Source organism: Pleurodeles waltl, chromosome 5 (genome assembly GCF_031143425.1).
Source record: "Pleurodeles waltl isolate 20211129_DDA chromosome 5, aPleWal1.hap1.20221129, whole genome shotgun sequence".
NCBI classification, from domain to species: Eukaryota; Metazoa; Chordata; class Amphibia; order Caudata; family Salamandridae; genus Pleurodeles; species Pleurodeles waltl.
This window is the reverse complement of record NC_090444.1, coordinates 1747071904-1747096327: the sequence shown is the minus strand read 5'-3', so window position 1 is coordinate 1747096327 and position 24424 is coordinate 1747071904. Positions and strand designations below refer to the sequence as shown.

The following is a 24424-nucleotide window of genomic DNA, read 5'->3' as shown; positions in this document are numbered from 1 at the left end:
CTCCCCATTGGCCGAGGGCGAATTGGTTCCCATTGCTGCGGCTGATGGCATCCGGGCGGATGTTGCCTCTTCCTCTTTGTCCGTCACCCCTGGAGTTTCCCTGCCTCTCGATGGGGTCATTGAGGAGGTTACACTTGACGGCCTGGAAGTTGAACGCAGAGGTTTGATGGGTCTGTGGGTACCAGTGGCTTTACTGGCTTCCAGGCGGCGTTCCACTTTACTTTCTTATGGTAGGCAGTGGAAGGTTTTTTCTTCTTGGTGCTTGAGGCATGAATTGGATCCTACCTGCGCGTCTCTCTTTGATGTGATGCAGTTCTTGCAGGACGGTGCACAGTTGGGGTTGTCAGTGGCGTCTCTGCGGGTACAGTGGGCGGCTATTCAGGCATTTAGAGGTCCGTGGCGTAATCTTCTGGATGAGGGTCGTTTGATGCCAAGATTTTTTCAGGGGCTTCTTAATTTGTTTCCTCGCCCTGTACGTTCTTTTCCTTCATGGGATCTTTCTTTGGTGTTGGATGTTTTAACGGATGCACCTTTTGAACCTCTGGGGGACTGTGATTTACGACATCTTTCCTTGAAGACGTTCTTTTTGGTGGCCATTACTTCGGCTCGCCGTTTAGGGGAATTGGGGGCCTTGGCCTGTTCCTTTCCTTTTTGTAAAGTTTTTCAGGATCGGGTGGTTCTGGTTCCGGTACCTTCTTTTATCCCAAAAGTCAATTCTTCTTTTCATGCTCGCCAGGAGGTCATCCTTCCTTCCTTTTGTCCGAATCCCGCTTCAGTGGAGGAGGTTCTTTTGCATTCGTTGGATGTACGCAGGGCTTTGTTGGAGTACCTGCGTGTGGTGGCTCCTTTCCGTAAGGGTGATTCGCTTTTTGTAAATTTCGGGCCAGCCCGTAAAGGGGAGAAGCCTTCCACGGCTTCCTTGAGTCGGTGGGTGAGATCATTGATTCTGTTGGCTTATTCCTTGAAAGGGGTAGTTCCTCCTCAAGGGATTCAGGGTCGTTCTACCAGGGGTATGGCGGCTACAGTGGCAGAGCTTCAGGGGACTTCAGTGGTGGAAATTTGCAGGGCCGCCACTTGGGCCTCTCCTTTGACGTTTGTTCGGCATTATAGGCTGTCGGACATGGGTAGTTTGGAGTCGGTTTTGGGTCACCGAGTCTTATCCTCTATGAAGTAATAGGGGTGGGGTTTTGGTGGCCTTTGTGCATGATAATAAACTTCTTGCAACTCAGTGTCCGTCTCCTGTGTGTTTCTTGCTATGTCTCATTGGTTTAAAGGAAGGCGAGGGAGGGACGGGAGGTAATGCGTCCATTTTCTTGCGATAATGGCATTACTCCTAGTCCTACTCCCTCGCCTTCCTTTCCGTTCCCTCCCACCCTCCTGGTACGGACTGTCTGAGTTGCTGCTTGGGCTTGGTTTTTGTACAGGAGGGGGTAGGGGTGGGGGAGGGGTTGAAAAGGGGAAGGGAGGCAGGAAGCCTCATTGGTTTAAAGGAAGGCGAGGGAGTAGGACTAGGAGTAATGCCATTATCGCAAGAAAATGGACGCGTTAGCAGTGTTTCTGGAGGTGTTAAAATAAATATATGTTTGCACCCCTTTGAAGGGAATGCATGAGATGGAGTTCGCTTCACTATGCTGCAGCATGTATAATGATGTGTTCTTTTGTTGTTTGTTTTACACTATAAAACCAATAAAACGTGATCATGAAAAAATTACAAAATGAGCATGCAGCTGCACCCACTCTTGACTTATGAATTAAATGAATGGTTAATTTTTAGACAGTTTCTTCAGAAGTTCTGAGTAATGTTTGAGGAGAAGCTGTGGTTTTGGCAGGTCGCCAGCAGTTGGCAGCCGTTCCTCTAGAAGATCCCGAAGAGGAGCCCCAAATATTATTTCAGAAGTTCAGTAGGCCTTAACATATTAGGTTCATGGACTGTAGAACTGCATTTCAAATCAAAGACTGAGAACGAGAGTTATGATAAGGAAAAAGCCATGCAGAAGACTAAGAAAATGCAGAAGGTCAAAGGTATGGCAGTAACAAAGGACTTCTGTCTGTCTTGCGCAAGTTTCAGTATGGTGCCCAACCTGTGTTTCATGATTTTCATTTCTGTTTCCACAGATGTTCTTTTGCCTGCCTCTTTCTGTTTTCCTTTCTGGGGTCCAGTGGAGAGCTGTTCTTGTGATAGAGTTGTGTTCTCTTCTGATGGTCTGTTCCATCCATCTACATCTTTTTCTCATAATGCTCTCTTTCTTGCATGTTGTTCGCAGTTCCTGCTTGGAAATGGTTTGTGGCCAGAAAATGTGTAAGATTCTTCTCAGGTTACTGGTGCAGAAGGCTGACAGATTGGTGATGTCACTTTTAGTCATACACCAGCATTCTGATCACTACAAAAGTGTGGAAAGAATGGAACTTTTGTAAAGTTTCAGCTTGATGTTGGTCTGGCACAAAGTTCCTCTCAAGCAAAGCACAAGGGGCCCGATTCACAAAGGTAAACTTAGACCAAAAGTCCAAGTTTAGACCAAAAGTCTAAGTTTAAACCTAAAGTCTAACTTTACTCATGGTAGAGTTAGACTTCTGGTCTAAGTTAGTCAAAAAGTCTAAATTTAGAGCAAACGTCTAACTGTACTATGTGTAAAGTTAGACTTTAGGTTTACATTTAGACTTTTGGTCTAAGTTTACCTTTGTGAATCGGGCCCTTAGACTGCACCTCCGCCAATGCAGGAGTCCATCGGGGTGGATATAATTTAAGGGACAGTGATAAAATTAGTGGTGGTCAAGATTTTAATTATATCGAAATAATCTGAGTATTAAGATAATTTTGCGTTACTGTTTTGATGTGAAACTATCTAAAATTGTGTGATTATGCCTGTTCGTGTATTTATGAGTAATTTGGCACAAAAATCCTACCAAAGGACCGCAGGAACAATAAACGTAGTGAGCGCAATGGGCTGCTGCTGTTGTTGTTCAGTTGCATTTAGCGCTATTTCTTAACACAAAATGCATCCTTTGTCCAATTTAGATGCAAGGGTTCTATACACTGGGTTACACCCCTCCCCTAATCTCTCATAATTTTGCTGTAATTTCACATATTTAAGATACAGCATATTACACAGGTTATGCCCACCCCTAGATAAAATCAGAAAGCTGGATCGGCATCAGTATGATGATAGTCGTTCTTACCGTTCTTTTAAAGACCCTGGGGACCGTACTAGGGGAAAAGTGAGGGGAAGGACTGAGTATCACGATTACATCAAATAGAAAGGTGAGACAGCACATGATGATACAAGTTAGTATTAAGAAGAAAGAGAATGGTTCAACTCGAAGACTCACTTTAAAAAGAAAAAAGCATCCGGTTTAGCATACATGCATACCCTACAAGACACAGATACTTCTGTGGAACGAGACTTTAGAAGTAGGACTTCTGGACAGCACATGATAAGTGGCAATAGTTCTCCAGAGTCACAAAGAGGATCTAGTAGAGTTTGGGTCACTGGATGAACAAGTAAACCCTCCAGACAAAGGTGATGATGTAGAAATTCAGACTGAAGGAGCTGTATTATGCAGAATTAAAGCTTTATTCTGACCTCATTTATTAAATGCACATGATCTCATTCTTGCAGAGGATATTGAACTATGGTTTTTGTAGGGGATGCATCTCAAAATGAGAAGGGAATGCTGCAAGCATTTTCCTCTTTAGTTCCAAAAGAACTCAAGGAAAATTATGCACAAGAATGGGCTTTGAAGGAGGCTCCTACGCTATGTAGAAACCAACCGCACTAAAACAAAGAATCTGTTCCATATGTGATTCCTTTAAGGTGTGAGCCCCAAACAGAGGCTCAGTAATCTGTGCAGTCAGAAGCCAAGCCCCATATAAAAGCTATAGATTAGCTACAATATCAAGGGATAATAGTGCATTGCCATGCCACTATGAACACTCCTCTTTTTCCAGTATTAAATCCTGATAATTCATACAGAACAGTTTTAGAATACAGAAATGTAAATATCCATTCATGCAAAAAAACTGTACAAAATGCTCACATTAGTGGATTAGTAATGAATCTAGTCAGAGAAAAATACAAAAATACAAAGCCACATTGGAAATATTTACTTTTCTACTGGATTCTTTAGTCAGAATATTGCACCTGAATCCCAGAAACGAAATGCTTTCTCATTCAGTGTTTTTTCAAATGTGAAAACTTGATATTGCCATTTGGTATAGGAATGTATGTATATATATATATATATATATATATATATATATATATATATATATATATATATATATATATATATATATGTACATCTATATATGTATATATATATATATATATATATATTTTTTTTTTTTTTCACTTAAAAAAACTGAGATTATAGGGAGGTTGTAAATGCACAAAACCATAGAAATTCACCAGTTATAGTTAGAGTTACCTCAAGTAGCTATAACTCGTACCCTAAGGTAACTATAAGTCATTCCCTCACCATGCACAGTTTTTTCATTACAAATTTTACTGCAAATATTACATTGATATTACCAATGATGTTATCAAAGATGTCATGAGTGCCGTAATTTGTGGGTAAATTAGCAGTGCATAGTGGGGGTGTGAGTTATAGTTACCTTAGGGCACGAGTTATAGTTACTTGATGTAACACTAACTATATCTGGTGAATTTCTATGGTTTTGTATGTTTGAAATGTGAGCCTAACTATAACCTCCCTGTAGCCTTTGTTTTTTTAAGTGAATTTCAATGTTTTTTTAAAGTTCTATTTCCTAAATATAACGTCCCTGTAACCTTGTTTTTTTTAGTGCATTTCTATGTTTTTTTTATGTATAGTAATTTTAATTAATATACATTAATCCTTCGGCCATGGGGAGCGGTGGTTGGCCACAGGGCCTGGCCTCCGGCTTGACCCTGAGGCCAACCCCATATAAGCACCCGACCGTGCAAGTCCTTCACCCATGCGCAGGGGAGGTTGCCCGCAAAACCTGGCATGCAGCCAGACCTTGCGGCCAACACCCCCTAACCACCCAAACCCAAGCTGTGCACAGCCCTTTCGTCGTGCGTGTTAGCTGCAGCTTCTCTGGGTGTGAGAATAGATATAGGAGGGTGTATCTGGGGGTGAGAGTGGCTGTCAGATTGTCTGGGTAAGAGAGAGTGCAAACATCAGTGTTTTAGTGGGTGCCTCAGTGTATGCATGGTTCTGTGAGTTGGTGCGTGAGTGTCTGAGTGGGTCTGTGAGTGGGTGCATAAGTGTCTAAATGGGTGTGTGAGTGGGAGAAATTGATTGAAAGAGAGACAGAAAGAGAGAAAGAAAGTGAGAGAGACAGAGAGAGTTTTTTTTAGGCTTTAATATTTCATATACTTAAAATGAGATATTTTTGTTAGATTTATCAAAAAAATGTATTTAATATATTTTAAAAAGTATAATTTTTTTATTTAATTAAAAAAAAAAAAAAGGAAATGAGTCCAGCTGGACTCGAACCACCATAGCTCAGTATGAAGGTCTGCAACCTTTTTTTCTTTTTTTTTAGCCCTTTGTGGGCTATGTGGGACCCTGAGGGAGCCCTTGCTACTTTATTTATTTATGTTTTTAATTTAAATAATTTTTATTGCAAAGCCATTTATGGGCTATGTGGGACCACAAGGGAGTCCTCAAGAGTTCCACCATGGTCCCTACGTTTTATTTTTAATACAGAGCCCTTACAGGCTACTTGGCACTGCGGGGAAGCCTTAAGACTTCTCTCGCAGTTCCATTGCTTCAGCAACCATGCAGGGGACAGAGATGAAACTTCAGATTTTGATAGTGGGACCTGCTTTAATGGCCCCGCTGTCAGAACCGAAGGTGTTTGCTGTGGCTAGGCACCCCCGGGATGTAGCAGGAGCCGGCCCTGGGGGAGTGGCGGTCCCCAGAGCCAACTCTGTTTCCAAGACAGGCGCTCCTCCAATAAGAACTTAGCCCGGGGGTGGTGGTCCCGGGTGCGCAGGGGTCCCATAGGGCCCCCCTTTGTTTTTGTGAACATTTGCCCCATGTGCCAGATAACGTGTTGCCCCGGGGGAAGTGGTCGCAGGGACAGAAGGGGGGAAATATAAGCCCTGGGGAGGTGGCAGTCCCCCGGGCATTGGGAGGTGGCCAGGAGGACCCACCCAGGGGCATTAAACTAACAAAGCGCAGGAGAGTGCTCTTTTTTTTTTTCGAGTGATTTTGTGGATCTACTGCATCTTCACTCATAAAATAAAATAAAAAATGCTTGTTAGCCCTGGGGGTTCTAACCCTGGCCCCTTTTGCTTTTAAACTTTTTTTGGGACTCGGCTGAAGCCAAATCCCAAGGCGGCTGACAACACTTCAACAGCTTCTGTTGTTGAAGTGTTAGCAGCCAATCAGATCTCAGCACAAGATCATTAGGGGTCATGAATCCTTCGCATCCCTGGATATACAGATTTGTTTCCCCTTAATGTCTCAAAAACTACTGAGTGGAATTACACCAAAACAAAAAACGAAAAAGCACTCTTTCTGGACCAGGACCTACCTTCCTGCAAAATTTGGTGTAATTCCATCCAGTAGTTTTTGCGCTATCGCTGTTCAAAGTCCCTATGGAAAAATGAATAGGGAAAACGTGTTTTTGGACCCCCTTTTTTCTTGTCCCTCCCCAGACGGATTAGCCTGAAATTTTCCAGGCAACAGCTGATGAGACTGGCAAATGTTTTTGAAAAGTTTTGTGAAGATTCATCAAGCAGCGCCAAAGATATAGGCAAGTTAAAAAATACTTTTATAAAGAAACTAGGATCTAACTATAACTACCTAGTGGCGATCGCCCCTAGGTAATACATTTATATATAATACATATACACATATGAACTTTCCCCTCGTTCCATGAAACCACAGTGTTATGATTCCATTCCCCAGGCAGAAGAGACAAGAAACAGCACAATCCAGTAAGAATCCAAAAGATGTCCATGTATTTTTCCAAATTCATAAGAAAAGTGCAAGTGCTCAGGAAACAAACAGCCTATGCGTTTCAGCCGAAGCCTTCAACTGGGCCATAGAGGTGCGTTGCAGAGGGTCTATTCCCCCCTCATTTACCCATACCATTTAAAATGAAAAGCAGAAACAAGACCAAAACAATACTTTTAAAGTCCTATATGTAAGCTGAAGGGCTGATGAAAATATCACATCTCTTATGTTTTCCTCTATTTTTTAGCTAACATTATAGCAAATTTTAAAAAGTCAGTGCTTACAAGGAAAGTCTTTGTAGCCTCAATCCTTTGCTGTGAGTGAACATTTTCAAAGTTATGAAAGTGTAGGAGGCTGATACTGTGAGTAATTAGGGGCAACACAGTCTATGATACGGAAAATGGTATTCGTTTTCTTTTTCTTTTTCTTGAGGGTTTAGAGACATAATATTATAATCTACTATCCCGTAGGTTCCGTGAAGGATAGGTTTTATGGTCTATAGTTATATGATATCTATTCGCCAGTTCAATAGCTTCAGTAGTGGATACATTTGGATGCTGTTTTATCCAGTTCCTAGTGGAACTAGGTAAGACTTCTAAATATTGTTCAAGGAGGATCTTCTGTATTATTTCCTCTTTAGTAGACTCCTCAGGTTTTAGCCATCTTATGCCAAATCATGAAGTCAGAAAAATAAAGCCCTAGCTTGATCCTGGACACCTCACTTCTCCCGCCTAAATCTTACTCGATAATGTTCACTATCATATCCTAACCTTTCGAGTATGTTTTTTTAATTTCGTCATATGGGGTAGTTCCCCCGGGATTGGCTGCTTGATATGTGTTTTGTAATTCGCCGGTCAATAAGGAGGCAATATATTGGGCCATGTTGCAGAGAGCAACCCTCTCACAATCAGTGAAAAACAAGTCAGGGTCTTCTCCTGGTACGTATTTTTGCAAGACTGAACTGGGAACATGCAGATGGACCTTAGCACTAGCAATTGTCTCTGTCAGTTTTTGTATGGCTGTTTCATGTACAAACTGATTGTTCACTGTTATGGTTGCCTGACTTTTCAATGCCGCCTGGAGCTGTTCATGATCTTTTCGGTATTCTTTACTTGTTTACTTCTTTATTTATTCTTCAAAGACTAGCTGTAAGTGTCTCTGGCCCTCAGCTAATTGGCTTATCATGTCCGCGAGGCTAGTGTCCGTATCTATTTTGTGGTGGGTATAGGTATAACACTATTAATTATCCCACTTCTGACACCACTGTAGGAGGCCAATACTGTGATTAACTAAGGGCAACACAGTCTATGATCGGGAAAATGGTATTTGTTTTATTTTAATTTTTTCTTTAAGGTTGTAGAGACATAATATTATAATCTGCTACAGTTCTTTCTTTCTCCTTCTCTTCCCTCAGGTTGGTTCCTCCGTCCTCTGCATGGTCTGATGTGGGGAATTGGCGGTGCCTGGGTCACACTCCTTACCGATATGCCTCGGAAGGAAGGAAGACCAGGTATCAGGTAAGTGTAATAGCTTACAAAATAGTCTGGGGTTCACCAGGGATGGGAGTGGGTGAGGGATGTGAGGTAGGGATCACTCCAAGTGTGTCACACGTGCTTTGCATGCAGTAGTGGTTTGTGGGGTTTTCCTTTCCCACCTGACCTGCCTTATCTAGGAGACTATTCCTCCTAGGTGTTCCCTTACTTCCCCTTGTGTCCCCTAACCCCAATAGGTGCTCTTTTATTGATAAATGCCAGTACCTTGTGGAGCCACGTTCCTCCAGGAACGTGGCATAGTCTCCTTGTGGTGAACTCCTCTCTATCTGGCTCCCGGTCTGTTTCTGCTCTGGGTGATGTGTCCTCTCCTCTTGTTTCTCCGTTCTGCTAATCTTCGTTGTCGCTCTCCTTCACGTCTTTTTCCTCATTGGGGTCTCTGTCCGGTCCCTGAAGTGGCATCACCGTGTGCTTTCTCTCTTCCGTGTTTCCCCGGTTGCTTGCATCCTCTTTTTCCTCTTTCCCATTGTCTCTCTCCATCTCCTCCTCCTGATCCCGGAAGTCCTCTGAAGGTGCCGGATCTCTTCTATTTGAAGTGCCCCCGGAGCACTTCTTGGTGACACTCTCCATGGTTGCCTCGGCAACCCACTCTGCCAGCGACAACCCTGTAACGTGAGTGCCATTACACAAAGCTAAATTCCAGTATTATTTTTTGAAACTGAGAGAATGTTCAAAAATTAACAACCATATTCACAGTGAAGTCTCTATTATGCGGTACACAACTACTTAGCACTTTAGCCTGTATGATATAATTCAGAATTATTCACGATTGTCAGCCAACATCATGGTAAAGTGTCAGGGAGACCAGATCCTCGGGGCTCGAGCACGTTCCCAACATGTCCACCACTAGACAGCTCCAAAGCTCCGATAGAAATATCACAGAGCCTGAGAGAGTTCAAGTGGGGGAAAAGAGGATTAGACAGGGAACAGATGGGAAGGAGACCTGTAGGAAGCAAAAGATTAAACAACACAATATCAAGATATAATCACATTGACTTTCAATAGACTATGGTTCTAGGAGTTCTCATACTGTAACCAGGGATAACCTAAAAAGTGACTATAACTAGACTTCAAGAAATCTAGGTACCTGGAAAAAATCAAGAATGGGTTAATACAATGTTTCATATGAGCTTTTCATGAAATATCACATACTGTCTAGGAATACAAGAACCTTCTACAATAATGTTTCAGAACAAAACATTGCATTTTTACATGAGGACAAAAGGCTATCTGAAACATTCCATGGAAAACAATAGGAATTGTACTAGGGACTTAATATGCACAAAGACTGTCACATTTTGAATTAAGCATCTTCACAGAAAATCCAAAAGCTTGGGATCCATGTGTGCACCTCAACAAACACAACACATCTAAGTTTTAATTGCCATGAAATGATTGCGCACACTGTTGCCGATCTGAACGTCAAGTTTTACATGCTGGAAATAAATCGCGCACACTGCCGATTCGAACAAGAATATGCAAATGCCATGAAATGATCGCGCACACTGTTGCCGATCTGAACGTCATGTTATACATGCTGGAAATGAATCGCACACACTGCCGATTCGAACAAGAATATGCAAATGCAATGAAATGATCGCGCACACTGTTGCTGATCTGAACATCAAGTTTTACATGCTGGAAATGAATCGCGCACACTGCCGTTTCAAACAAGAATATGCAAATGCCATGAGATCATCACGCACACTGTTGCCAATCTGAACATCAAGTTTTACATGCTGGAAATGAATCGCGCACACTGCCGATTTAAACAAGAATATGCAAATGCCATGAGATGATCGCGCATGCTGTTGCCGATCTAAACATCAAGTTTTACATGCTGGAAGTGAATCGCGCACACTGCCGATTCGAACAAGAATATGCAAATGCCATGAAATGATCGCGCAAGCTGTTGCCGATATGAACATCAAGTTTTACATGCTGGAAATGAATCGCGCACACTGCCGATTCGAAAAAGAATATGCAAAACACACTGTTGCCGATCTGAAAATCTAGTTTTACATGCTGGAAATGAATTACGCACACTGCCGATTCGAACAAGAATATGCAAATGCCATGAAATGATCGCGCAAGCTGTTGCCGGTCTGAATGCCAAGGTTTACATGAGAGCAATGAATCGCGCAGTCTGAAAGTTTCACAAGTAGGCCCAAAACTTGAGAGTCTTTGAGAACGGGGTTGGGGGCTCAGCCCGACCTCCACCTTACTGCCCTGCCCTGCTCAAAGATCACCAATATAATGCAGGGCAGGCCTGGAACATCAAGGTAGGCCTCCGGAACAGGAGCTCAGGAAGTTGCTGCTGCTCTGCACCGGGACCTCTGAATAGTGAGCACGTGGAGCTGGGCTGGCTCCCTTACATAGAGTCTGGCCCAGCCCACAAACCACAACCAGTCATGCTGCAGGGAAGGCTTCTAGAAAGTCCTAGAAAAGGGGCCACACCCTAACACACTCAGTAAGCCTGCAGCAATACCTTGCAAATGAACAGTTATTGCAAACATCATTAATAGTGTTTTTCAAGGTTAAATTCTGCAATGCAAAAGGTTAACATACTGCATATAAATACAATGCATGAATTATGCTCTTGCATAAAGGCTGGGGTTTTGCATTTTTGTCGCCTGTAGAGCGCACACTGTCCTGATGTTGACAAAAGTACCTATCTTTCTGCAAATGGCTGTCTTGCACTCTGTCCGATATAATCTGTTACCAATGTTAATTCCTTAATTCATTACTAGAGGAAAGAACAGAGTTGTTTTTGTCTGAACTGCCAGACTGTCTATCTACCCAATAATTTACAATGATAAAAACAGCAATTATTCCCACATGGAAAGAAAAGAAGAAATATAAATTCAAGCCTACATATAGTATCAGTTGTACATTGAAGACCTCAAACTAATATAATACTCAGTTTATCAAGCATCATGTCACATTTCTTTCATCAAGACCCTCTATCTACATCATAGATGCATGTGGAGCTCAGCATCAGTATTAATCCCCCAAGGGGGTTCTGCACCAGCTGTAATTATCCATCTTGACTCCAGCTTTCATAATGAAAGCTCTTGATCCCCACCACTTGGGTTGGCCTGAATTTGTTGAATTCCATAATACTGAAACATGTTCAGCTCTCCTCCCTGTTCTTCCCAGGCATGCTTTGCAGTTACATAGGTATCATCTTTATTTGAGATTGCTCTTAAATGATGTAAAATGCACAGTTTAATTTTATCCACTGTGCTCCCTATATACCTCCTCCCACACCTGCATTCCAGCATGTACACTACGCCTGTTGTTTCACCAAAATATATATTCGCCTATTTGTCTTTCTGTCGCATCTATGAGTTTGACAGATGTGGTATATCAGCCAATTTTGCACGCCTTGCACTTCTGACATTTATAAAAGCCAGGTTTCTTCAATCAATTTTTTGTACCTGTTTTGAGGTGGAAAAATAGCTATAAATTAAAATGTCACCAAGAGAGGTTGGATTTTTATACATGATGGTGGGATGATTGGAAACCGAGTCTTTTAGATCTTCATCTCTTTTGGTGATGTCTCAAATCATGCCGAATAGTGTTTTAATTTCATGATTAGATCTATTGAAATCCATTATGTATCTCACAGTGTTCTTTTCATGTGTAGTTGTTGAGGCTTTTGGAACGAAAAACTCCTCCCTATCTCTCCCTCTTGATAGTTCAAATGCATCTTCCAATACCATAGTTAGGTATCCCCATCTTTTAAATCTGTGCAACATCTCCTGTGCTTGGACCTCAAAATCTTGTACCTCTGAGCAGTTTCTCCTTGCTCTTAAAAATTCACCATATGGCACACTGCATTTGAGAGCTTTTCGGTGGGCACTGTTAGCAAAAATAATGCTGTTACTGCTTCTGAGTTTTTTATGAATCTTTGAACAAAGTTTTATGTAATCCACAAACAACTCAACATCCAAATAGCCGACTCTGGTCTTGCTTATCCCATAGGTAAACTTCAATTTCATAGGATTGCCATTCAGAGATTGTAAAAATAACGTCAAGTCCTCAATTTCACCATTCCAGAATATGAAAATATCATATATAAAGCACACCTCATAAGGCAACATGCTTTAGCTTCTCACTGTTTTCATCTGTCCCAATTATTTCTGCTTACCAGTGCCCCATGGTCAGATGTGCATATGTTGGTGCAAAAGAAGTGCCCGTTGCGGTACCCTGTTTTTGAATGTATGACTTGCCATCAAAAAGAAAGACAATATTGGTCATTCAGAATTCCATGATTTCAGTTAACATTTCTGTATGTTCCAACAGACTTAGGGGGTCATTATGACCCCGGTGGACGGCATTAATATGGAGGAAAGTACTGCCAACAGGCTGGTGCTACTTTTCTCCATATTAAGACATTTGCGGTTTGGCTCAAGCCAAACCGCCAATGTACCACACCGTCCCCCATGGCGGTAATGACCGCAGGGCTGGAGACTTCAGTCTCCAGCCCGGCGGCCGTCACTAGCCCGCCTGCGGGATTATGACCCCGTCTACCGCCATGATTTTCGTGGCAACCGTGCCACCACAAAATCCTTGGCGGTAGGCACTATCAGTGACAGGGAATTGCTTCCCTGTCACTGATAGGGGTCTTCTCCAACCCACTCCCCCAGCTCCCACAACCCCCCCCCTCCAGACCCCCCCTTCAATCACATACCTTCATTCTCACATGCACACATGCATTCACACACGTATACCCACATTCATCCACGCATGCATACATCCATTCACACACATCCACACACACTGACATACATACAAGAACACACTCATTCACACAACTCAACATACATGCACACACATACAACATGCAACATACACCAGCATGCACGCACGCACAGACATACACACACACCCCCCCACACACACACAACACCCCCCACCCCCTCCTCTGTCAGAGCACCCACTTACCTTTGTGTAGAGGGTCCTATGGCAGGAGACAGGATGGGGCGCTGCTGTCAGCAGCACCGCCCACCAGCATAACATCGCCAGGCCATATCATGGGTCATGAAACGTTGTGCGGCGGTCTACTGGCGTGGTGCTGCTGCTGGCAGCGACACCACCTTACAGCCATCCCCTGGCTTGCCCACAGCCAGGTTTCCACCATCCTTCTGGTGAAAATCCAGCTGTTGTCATAATCCGGCAGACAGCTGGTAGCTACGGCTACGGTCTTTTGGCAGCTGTCGCCATGGCAGTAGGCGGTTTTTACCGCCGAGGTCAAAATGACCCCCATAGTGATCTAGATCATGAAAAATGCCTGCAAGCTTTCAGTCCAGCTTCATGTGCTATGGAGGTGTATAAGGACACTACATATATTGTAACCATTATCTATTGCTCTTTCCAAGGTATGTTATTAAAAAGATTTAAGAGCTCCATGGAGCCCCTAATTACCATGGTAAATTTACCACATACGGGAATAAAAATACATCTACAAACATTAATGCATTTTCTAATAATTATTCACAAATACTTATTAGTGCACACCCTGGAGGATTTAACAAGCTTTTGTGAACTTTAGGAAGCACATATATTTCAATTCTTCATCATCTCTCAGGCCTCTAAAACCTTGCTCATGCCAGACTTTAAGTTTTCCATGAAAGATCTTCATCAATATTTTTCTGGATCTTCCTTCAGCCTTTCATAGTGCTCTCAGTTCTGTAGCTGCCTTTTAACCTAATTGAAATATTTGCTGATATCCATAATGATAATATTTCCACCTTTCTCTTAGGCTTTGATCACAATTTCTTTATCATTTTGTAGCTCTGTTAGTGCTTGCCAGTCATCCAGTGTCATGTTTTTCATTTTGGCATAATTTGTTTCCTCTGTTTACAAATCTCACTTTTAGACCATCTGTCACTATTTCTTGGAAGAGATTCACTTTATTTCCAGTTGGCAATTGTGGGCAAAAGTTTGACTTCATTTTGCATCCACTACCTACTGATTTATTTGTTTCAATACTCATCAGCATACAGAATTCCACATCAGGGATGCTTCCCTGCATTGCATACATTTCCATACCCTTGGGTTCCATTTCCAAACTGGCAAGAACTTTCATCTGAGCTATATCGTCTACTGATAGAATTGTCAATTTCTCTATTGAACTTGATTTTGTCACGTCTTGTTTCTTCATTGCAGAATATTTTTGCAATTTCAAATTTCTGCAGAATTTATAAAGATCAATCCTTGCTGTTACCAAGGACATTTTCATGCCGGGACGGAATGTGAGACCTTTATTTAGTAACTTTCTATGTTTCTCATTTAGTTCTTTCAGTGACAAATGTATTACTAGCTTATCCATTTGTACTAATCCTTTTGTTTTTTGTTCCTTTGCTTCCTTTTCCTTTTCCAATTTCTTTAGCTTCCTTTTCTGACTTTGTCCACTCCTCCTCCTCTTCTGGTTTCAAATGATACAAGCGTATATATATATATATATATATATATATATATATATATATATATAAAAATATATATATAAAATATATCTATCTATCTCTCTCTCTCTCTCTCACTCTCTCTCTCTCTCTCTCTCTATATATATATATATATATATATACATATATATAAATATATGTATGTGTGTATATATGTGTGTGTGTGTGTGTATGTGTGTATATATATATATATATATATATATATATATATATATATATATACAAACAAAATGGAGTTCCGGAGCTGTTAATGCGGCATTCTGTGTAGGGCTCAGAATATACACAGCCAATTTCCTCATGTAATTCATGTAAAAGGAAGACATGGACACTCCAGAGTTAGAATCTGCAAATGTGCCTTACTCCAACATAGGCCTTCTCGCCCAACACGTTTAGGCCATAGCCTTGGTCACGGTAGGGGTCAGAAACTGACAAAGGCACTGTGAACAATTTCACAGTGCAAACACAAATGAAGGACAAACAGTGAACACACATTGTATTAGTGCCCTAACATAGCCACCATGCTTGAAAGACATAGAAAATAGGAGAAAGTCATTCAAAAACAATTTAAAAGGCATTGCAATTACTTTAATATCAATTCTATCCAACATAGGTGCTTGAAAATAATATAGTTTCCACAGATCTAAATCAGCAGTTTCAAAATCAATGACTGAGCAATACAATATATTGATATTACTGCATGTTAATAAATCAGGAATCCCCGAACAGCCCATTCCCCCAGTTATTGTTTCACAATACATCTAAACAAAGCATGAATGCATATGAAGTAGCCCATAACATGGAAATAAACCATAGTATTGCATTAAATGTTAATGGCCTTTAAAGTACACTGCTGTGCTACCCTATACACGTCGCTCTAAAATGGATAGTACAACTGAACTTGGCACTTGTCAGAAAAGGTGCAGAAAGGGTAGTTGCTGAACCTATCAACAATACAGAAAATATCAGCTAAAGATAGTATCTACTGACCAGCACATGTCCACGAGGTGACACCGCAGCAACAATAGTTTGTGCCATACAGTAATATTAGTATAGAGGATCCAACGATATATTGTTGAACAAGGCTGCCATGCACATGCCAAATGTCATAATGCACAAATGGTATTTAGAGTAATGACGCCCAAATCGGCATGATGGATCCAACAAAATGTTGTGGAGCAAGGCTCTCATGCACATACCTAATGTCAAGAGTGCACAATAGTGTTATTAGTAATGACTCCCAATCAGGCATGTCTGATCTGGTACTGACATCACTATTGTCCCTCGTAGACCAAACAGGTGCACAAAAAGCCCAGATACAGAATGGGTGCATAATGCAGTGTTTCTCAGGCAGCCTTCAAACCAACTAAAAACACCACCTATGAAAGAAAAAGTAAAATATGATATAAAATCAGTTCCATCAAACAGACATCTTAACATCTCACTAAAAAAGGAAGGAAATACAATTCTGAATGCTTTACCCTAAATGCACCGACAGTTCTTCACTTGAATTTAAACCCATTGGATTAAAAGTGTCAAAATCAGGTATATATTGAGTTTCCAGGGTTCGCAATCTCAGTTCTCTATTGCCCCCCCTGATGTCCAGTACTACAACATTTATAACTACAAATTTCAACAGCCTCTAATTTTGAAAATAGGTTTCAGAGAAGTGTCTGGCCACTGGATACTGTGGGTCATTGTGTCTGATCGTTCTCATGTGTTCTGAGATACATTGTTTGGCTTTAAGTATGGTACTGCCAATGTAGAGCTTGCAACATGGGCAAATGAGGCAGTAAATACAAAACTCAGTACAAGAGTTGTAATTCCCTTGGATGGTATGTATTCGTGAGCTATTGGGTATTCTCACTGTGGTGAAGGATAGCTAGAACTATAACTGCACACTTTGCATCTCATACAGCAGCAGAAGCCCTTGGTGCTTGCAGATTTATTTACTTAGAGGTTGAGTGTTGGAAAGTGGATTATTGGTAAGGGCAGGTAAGTACCTACACTTAGCAATAGGGCACTAACCCCAACTAGGTCCAGTAAGGTCTCAATAAATTAATCCCCGCTCAACCCTCGGTAGCTTGGCAATGAGCAACAAGGCTTAACTTAGAAGACATGTATAAAGCATTTAAAAATCACAAAACAGTAATTAAGTAAAACACAAAATGCAACACCAATTTATATAAATAGAGTATATTTGTATTGTTAAAAGGACACCAAAACAATTAAAATTGGATAAGGGGAACCAGAGATATGAATTTTTAAATAATTACTGTATTCTAGCTCATAGAAACTAAAAACGCCAATCTGGTCATCTGGTCGCACTAGACTGGGAGAAAGTCAAAGTTTGAGGCTGACCACGATGGAGCCCTGCTCGGCTACAGCAAGCGAGAGGCCTCGGTCAAAGTTTATCTTTGGACTTGGCCTTTTTCTTGAAGATTTTCTTCAGCGGGATGAAGTCACTAATCCGATCTGACCTCCCTGGAGCTCTCTTCGGATATGCGGCGCAGGAGACCTCAGTAAAGAATTCTACCTTTGGACTTGGATGATTTTTCAGGATGGAGATCGTCGTCCGGGCCAAAGTTTAATATTGAGCCAACGTCCCTGGAGCCCTCCTCAGATACACTGCCCGGGAAGTCCAGGTCAACTTTTTACATTCGGACTTTGTCACTTTTTTTTAGCTTTTTCCTTCCGATAGGGGTTGATCCTCCACAGGAAGCCTATCTTGATGCGAGGTTGTATGATCACCTTTCCAGGAGCCTCCAGTGAAATCCTGGAAGTTTGGGTCTCCGAAGCTTTTTAGCGGAACAAACCTGCAAGTCAGGCCGGGTCACGGTTAAGGTAAGCCGGGTTGACTCATCATGGCGAGTTGGTCTCTTTATGCAGCTTTTTTCCAAAAGTTCTCTAAACTTCTGAATCTTCTTCCAGAAGGTCTTTGAAGGTTCTTTAGGAGCACACAACTCACCCCAAGGTTCCAGAAGCTCTGAGTTGCTCCTTGAGGGTTAGGTCTCCAACTCCCAGAATGCACCTGCCTCAAACTCCAAAATTATCACTGGACAGTGGTCAGCTGGTCAGTTCCTTCAGGATGTGATGCAGGGGACTCTGGTTAGATATTTCTCACTTGTAGCATGCATGGAGATCCTTCTTGAACCAGTTGAAGCCAGGGAAAGTCCTTTTTTGGATGAGGCCCAAGTGTGCAGCTTGTGCAGTCCTTCAGAGTGCAGTGTCCAGGTGCAGGTCAGGGGTCCAGCAGAGCAGTCCTTCTTCTTCTCATGTTGTTCCTTGTAGGGATCTGAGGTGTGGGAGCAGCTCTGCCAAATGTATCCTTACTCTTGAGGTGAAAGGAAGACAGGGGGGCAACTGTCCAATCACAGGTAGGCCACCACCCTCTTGGATGACCACATCCTGGGAAGTGTGGCAAAAATCAATCCCAGGGGGCAACATTCCTTATACATCCAAAATGGCGGAAACTGAATTTTGGAGGTTAGGTCTGGCTGAGTCCACCCACTGGTGTGGCTACAAATCCTTAACACACTCCTCTCCTGCCCTCTCCTAATCTAATTAAAGGGGCACCTGATTGTCTGGGTTTGCAGGATATGGGGGAGGTACTGAGCGGCTCCAAATGTCCTTCCCTCCTTTGAAGTCCAGTTTGGCTGCTCTCCCTCATACTGTTTTCCCTATCTGCTGAGGCAGATATCCACCCCTAGGCACATTCTTTGTCTTCAGCCCAGGCCACTTCACACCTCATCAAGGCAGCCTGGCCAATCAGGGAAGGGCACTACAGAGCTGAAGTTGGCAACTTTCAGGTAGAGTTCTACAAATCTTTCTCTGAGCTAGTTATATTAAATTCAGCAATCGCAGGTTGTTGCATTTATTATAACAATCAGTTTCATACCAAACTTGAACTATTTAGCTCCTATTGGGACTTTATTAATTACAATAAAGTCTCCCCAGTTTAGCCCATGGTGCCCATTCACTACAGGGAGGGAAAACAAATGTGGCTATTATACCTCACCAGGGTTTATAAAACAATTTTTATAAGGTTGCTGCTTATAGTTACATAGCACCCAGCCGTAGAGGCACTTATGGGTGACTTATATGTACAAATAAGGTAGTTTAAGACTTTGGAAGTACTTTTAATTCCAAAGTAAAATGTGCATGTAACTTTAGTTTAAAAACAGCCAGCAAGTCAGGCCTGCCTTTAACATGACACTGGGCACCTCAGCAGCACACCTATGGGTGCACCACGTATGCCTAGGACTCTAAGCCTACATGCCTGACATAGACTAGGGGCCTATAGATAGGTTGACATAGCCAATTATAATTAGCCTAATTTGCATAATCATTTTACACAGAACACAGGCCCTGGGACTGGTTAGCAGTACCGAGGGCACCATCAGAGTCAGGAAAAGACCAGCAGAAAGTGAAAAATGGGGCAAAAAGTTAGGGGGCCTCAGCAATCAGCCCAGTTTTCTCACATTGAGTAACCATGTTGTCGCTCAAATTGTCTCTGAGTGATCTGCTCTAGCAAAAAGTAATGTGAGCAGAATCGTGCAAATACTTGCTAAAGACACTGTCTGTTTTGAGTATGTGCCAGTTGTAATTAAATATGTTTCTAATGCGATAAGGACAGTTGGAGAAGATGGTGATAAATCTCACTTTTTCAGAGCCATCAGCACAATGACCCTGTTCTTGGTGAAGCAGACTGGAACAAGAGACCTTGTCAACCTTGTTGCATGCCTGATCTACTGTCTTTTTGCTGTAGCCTCTCTCTTTGAATCTTTCAGTCACCCTCTTCTGTTCAGAGCAAAAAGATTCCTAAGTACTACAGTTGTGTACAGCACGGAGAAGCTTACCATATGGAATACTATACATCAAGCTAGAAGGATGTGCACTCGTAGCATACAGAATACTGTTACCAGCCTTGGGCTTCTGGTGCAGTCTGGAATTGAGCTGACCTTCACCGCCTACTACATCGAAATCCAAAAACACACTAGACGTTTTGCTTACATGTACCATAAGTAGTATATTGTATGGATTCTCGTTGAGGTTGGAAATAAACCTCTTGGATTGAATCTCATTCCCTTTCCAAATTACAAAAACATTATCAATATATCTTACCCACAGTACAACATGTGTTTCAAAATCCGCCAACTGTGTGGAAACCTGTTTCTCCCACCAGCCCATAAACAAGTTTGCATAGCTGGGGGTGAAACAAGTGCCTTTTGCAGTCCCCTGTAGTTGCTTGTAAATGTTGTTGTCAAACAAGAAGAAGTTATTATTTAAACAGTAAAACATCATCAATTAACATCTCTGTATGGAGCAGATATGAAACTGATCTAGCTCTGATAAAGTATCGGTTGGCTGCAATTCCTAGTTCATGTTTCATACTAGTGTACAAGCTGCACACATCCAGTGTCATCAATAGAAAATCATATTCCCACAGAATATTCTCCATTAGTTTAAGAAAGTGTGTTATATCTTTGACATGGGTGGGTAATGCTATCACACAAGATCTCAAATATTGATCAATTCACTTTGAGGTGTTTTCCAAGAGAGACCCTCTGGCGGATACAATCAACCTACCAGGTGGTCTTTGAGCATACTTGTGGAGTTTGGGCAAGAAATAGGGAATGGGAGTATGAGGGTAGTCACATTTCAGAAACAAATATTCTTCTCATTCGAGGAGACCCTGATCTCTCCAGTCTCCCAACATTTCCCAATATTTTTGATTGCACTATTTCAGCATTGCTCGAGAGGGCATAGCAGACAGGATCATTAGGCTGTCTACACCCATCCTTCAAATACTCATCCCTGGATAAAACAACCACATTGCCCCGCTTATTGGATTGTCTTATGACAATATTGGAGTCTTGTCTGAGGATTTGTAATGCCTGAAAGTGTTAGTGCAGGTGTCTTTAATATAATGTATTAATGAATGTTTATGTATTTTGAATAATGAGTTTATGTAGAAAATGAATTAACGTAGAAAAATGATACACACATTTGAAAATGTGATCTCAAAGAATGGCCACCATTATTAATGAAATGTACTAAATAATGATTTATACTTATGAAATATTGAATATGTATTAGACTAATGCAGTAATATGTCATATTAAGGGTTATGAAGTATGTTTTAGCTTTATTAATTGTAGGCCTTAACTTAGCGAGTGTCTTGGCCTATTTTACAAGGCCTCATGCAGAAGCTGTATTTTCTAGCGTTCAATAAAAATGCTGACCAAGTGAATTAAACTGTGAATTGTCCATTGTCTTGTGAAATGTGCTTAACTGAAGCTTTTCGTGAGAACCGACTGCTAGGAGATGATGTACCTGCTAGTGTAACATTTTATGTGTAATGTGTGTGAGACTGACTTTCCCAGGACAAGAACAAATACTTACTGGAGTGCAAACTGCAACAATATTGTTACCTGACAAGCCGGATGATGAGAACATTGTAAGGTGGACCAATCAACTGTATGTGAATGATGTAATATTAGAATTCATATATTTGACATAGAAATATTATTGGACAAAGTTTGAACATACAGTTGACTGACCAATAGGGAATTATGGGATAGCTTAGGTGACTTTGATATAACAACCCCCCAGGAGGAAAAGACTTCAGACTTATTGAGATTTAGAGAGATTTTGCCAGATTTGAGAGACTCCAGAGTTTTAGGAGAGAGAAATTTATCCTGACATTGGGCTCATATCCCCTGACCGAGAGCCTGATGGCTTGCTGATCGATTGATGTCCTGAGGATGAAGACTGATTCTGCTTTGCTGACCCATACCGAGGACAGGTATAAATCAAAATGTGATTATTATGTACTTTTGCTTTTCTTTCTAGGTACCAACTGTGCTATTTTTGCTGAAACTATAGTTAGATGTTTTTCCAAATTTGTGGCACTAAATATTTTGCATGAAGTCCAACATGCTGATGCTAATCTGACATTAGTTAAGGGCCCTCAAAATTTACTGACGATCACAAGGACTAATGTTTGATGAATTACCTTGCTAAATTCCATGTATGTTATAACTTTGTCACAGCTGACAATGCTATTGATTTTCACTGTAACCTTCGAATGTGTTGTAGTACAAGCTTTGATTAGATTGTGTTTCTTTCGCCTCTTTGGACAACCAGCATTGTTTTTATATGTGTTTCATTTGATTTTGAGATTAATTTACATGACCTTAGCATTGTTAATATATGGAAATAAACGTGCTAAACGTTTACTAAAGGTATGGTTATTCTGTGACTGAAAGGTCATGGTGCGTGACAATTACTGACTCCATTGATTTTTGATTTTATTGATTACTAATGATTGTTGATTATTGTGTATTGATTATTTATTATCCACTGGAGCTATGGTAAGAACTTCTTAATTGCGAGTCAAAATGTTTATTGAGCTATTCACGTCCCCTTGTAAGTATACTTATTAAGGTCTGATGCGCTAACAAATGTCATCCCTTGAGAGAATATTTTTCTTAGTGCCCTCCAAACTATACCTCAGTTTTTTAAGTTCACTGATTATGCTTTTCTCAAACATGTCAATTGCATCACAGTGAATAGGTGGTATAAACACTGATTTAGGCTTGAGATTGCTAGGACAGGAAAGGTCAACACCTAAATTCAAATTCAGCAAATTTAAGAAAGGATCATCACAGTGGTCACTAAGGGTATCAAGCATAGCCAAACTGTGCAACTCATTTTTATCACGATATATATATATATATATATATATATATATATATATATATATTATAAACAACTCAATAACAAAACAGCACTCCAAACAAACTTTGATGTTTACTTAAGGCTTGTAAAGTCTTCCACAGAGTAACAAAGTATCAACTTGCGATGGCAACGCGTTTCAACCATTCCGGTCTTCTTCATCGGTCCAAGTCATTACAGAAGCCCCCTCTCCCGTACAAAATATACCATTGGCTATGCTAGACATAAAAGAAATCCTAATTAAATCCAACATATAGATCTAAATAGCCCAAACAAATTTGTGGAATGAAAATATCTTAACCAAAATACTATATTCTAAATTATAACCTTTCATATCCAAGAGAACAGTTCAATATACATTTATTTAATTACTTGGCAAATCCAGTGATAGCATTACTATTGATCCATCTTTGGCGCTGTTTGATGAATCTTTATGAAAATTAACAAAATACAGTGCACCCAAGGGTCTTGTTGTACATGGAATGTTTTGGAGGTGATCCGTCAAGCGAGGTCCGTGAATAAAGGAGAGGTCAAATAAGTGCAGTCCCATTTTAATTCCCATAGGGATATTAGACATGACTACATACTGAACGGCTGGACGGAATTGCACCAAATTTGAAAGAAAGGTAACTTGAGGTCCAGAAACCACACTTTTTGCTATTTGTTGTAAATCTGCTCAATAGTTTTTGGGATATTTAAAGAAAACCAAATTTGTATATTTGGGTTGAGTCTCATCACAGATCTCATGGTGAGATCTGATTAAGGAAGTGCTGTCAGCCATCTTGCAACCAATATACATGAGAGAACCCCATTGAAATGTCTCAAAAAGGAGAACATATAAAGGGTGATAACAGATTTTAGTTACAATATAATTCATTAGTTGATGGCACTATATTCATTTTAGGACTTGTGGTCTCTTCTAAGGTGATTTTATCCTGTGAAAAAGCCTTCTACTGGATTTCATGAATCATGTTTTCTCATGCTTTTCCCATAGAGGTGATGGAATGTGTTCCAGAAGCTTAAATGAGAGCATATTTTCGGTAAGCTCACACTATCTTTCTCAGACAAATGAGAATGAAGTCTGACATTCTCAGTAAAACATGAGGGGGTTCATTTTGTCATAGAAAGTGTGGCTAGTTTTGTAGAAAGAACAATTAGGACATGTTTAAAGTAAGTTTTCAAATATCTTTCTCTTCTATTTCATTAAAACATTCTAAACTGCTAACGTGCCACGTAATCCTAGCTATCATTTACACTGAATAGTGCATTCTGCGCTAGAGGATGATGGATCAAAGCGACATAGGTTTGAGGGGATGTCATCAATGAGGAATGTGAATATCAACAATAACCAACACGTTCAACAATAAACTTTAGTCAATAACCACATCAGTTTATTAAGAAGAGTTATAAAATGTATTTCCCGAAATTAACAACGCTAATGTCACGAAAATAACTCTCAAACACAAGTGGTAAGGATATAGGATTAATAACAGCTGATTTAAACGTCTTATGTATCTCAATTTGATTAGTACAACCAAACAAATTATTTCCAAAAGAATCACATTTGTCAGTAATATCAGAACAGGTAATAATGGTAAAGTATACATTAGTATAGCATTTAAAAGATGCCAATATAAGGAATGAGCATTTTAAGATAAGACCCTCACTAACCACAAATAAGCATGAACATGTTGGGCTTCATGTGAAAAGAATTTAGCA

At 40.8% G+C, this 24424-nt stretch overlaps 1 long non-coding RNA gene across 1 annotated transcript in view; it reads left to right on the top strand.

Annotated features, from left to right (window-relative positions):
• LOC138297431 (uncharacterized) overlaps positions 1 to 24424 on the top strand; it is a 118415-nt gene that overhangs the window by 42580 nt on the left and 51411 nt on the right. The window contains exon 3 of the long non-coding RNA XR_011204099.1: positions 8363 to 8465. This is a non-coding gene — a long non-coding RNA (uncharacterized lncRNA). The remainder of the gene's footprint in view (positions 1 to 8362; positions 8466 to 24424) is intronic.